The sequence below is a fragment of the Pinus tabuliformis genome, chromosome 2_1 (assembly GCF_031772625.1).
Source record: "Pinus tabuliformis cultivar Carrire ecotype Pingquan chromosome 2_1, CPIR1, whole genome shotgun sequence".
NCBI classification, from domain to species: Eukaryota; Viridiplantae; Streptophyta; class Pinopsida; order Pinales; family Pinaceae; genus Pinus; species Pinus tabuliformis.
Window position 1 is genome coordinate 523111425 of NC_142299.1, and position 1149 is coordinate 523112573.

The following is a 1149-nucleotide window of genomic DNA, read 5'->3' on the forward strand; positions in this document are numbered from 1 at the left end:
GTATTTGCATGGCAGTAGTGATTATGGTTTGTGCTACCAAGTAAGACTAGGATTGGACAAAGTGTTAATTTTGTTATTACATATTGGATTCTGCACACAATTATATATTTAACACGTGAATAAACAAAAGTGGTAGAGGCATACTCTGGGAGCCCCGGACTGATAAGTTTGTCACTTCTATTATAAGGAACCTCATTAGTGTTGCATGCTCATAAGGACCCGTTACACCTTAACTCGATGATTGGTTTAAATTATTTTTTAATTATAATAAAAAATAAATTATATCTAAGTGTAAACATTACATTTTAATTATTTTGATTTAACATTCTTTGATTTCCTATTACCAAATCGCTTACCAGAGGTTATAGATATGCTTCGACCATTATCAGTCTTAGTCTTGTCGTTTGCCTGCTCCCAATCAGAAACCACCTCAACCACAGTTGGGAGTTCATTTATCATTCTAAGAAGACGTTTCCTCTCTTCCGTTTTAAATCGAGCACCATGGTAGGAAGCAACGGCAAGCAACCAACTCCTATGCACAGCAACCAAGGAAACCCAATCTTTTCGCTGCATGTCATTTCTTGCAAAATTGATACCTACTGCTGGTTCTGGGAGCTCTGCGAGCAAACTTCCCATGCTTCACTAGGATATCCATATAGGCATAAATTCTCCTTGTCTGGATCGCAAAGTGAGTAAAAGCGCTCGACATCAGTGGTGAGTGCACGGACAATGGCAGTTCGGCGGCCTCTGTAATCTGTAAACACCTCTTCCACGGTGCAAGGCTTTGAAGAAGTTGACGCGGCTTTCTCCATGGCCAACACCTCCCTTATAACTGAGGTGACATTCTCCATGGCCAACTCCCAGTTTATAATTGTAATATCAATGTTGGTTAAGAAGATGGGGTCTAATTATTAGGTATCGTTCCTCCAAAACAAATCAAAAAATATGCTGAATCAAAACCTCAGCTCAAAATTGCTCACTGTGATTATTCCGAAGAAAACTTACCATAAACAAAATTTGTTTAATTGCTCACTGTGATTGATCCGAAGAAGACTTACATCAAACAAAATAGTGTTATTAATAGGAATCGAAATGAGGCCTAGGCCGACGTGAGTGTGATGAGCGAAGCGTAATATGGGGTCTGCCGGG

At 39.4% G+C, this 1149-nt stretch overlaps 1 pseudogene; it reads right to left on the reverse strand.

The window, feature by feature from the left end:
• Positions 1 to 309: 309 nt before the first annotated feature.
• Positions 310 to 812, reverse strand: LOC149201249 (PHD finger protein ALFIN-LIKE 2 pseudogene; annotated as a pseudogene).
• Between the last annotated feature and the right edge of the window lie 337 nt (positions 813 to 1149).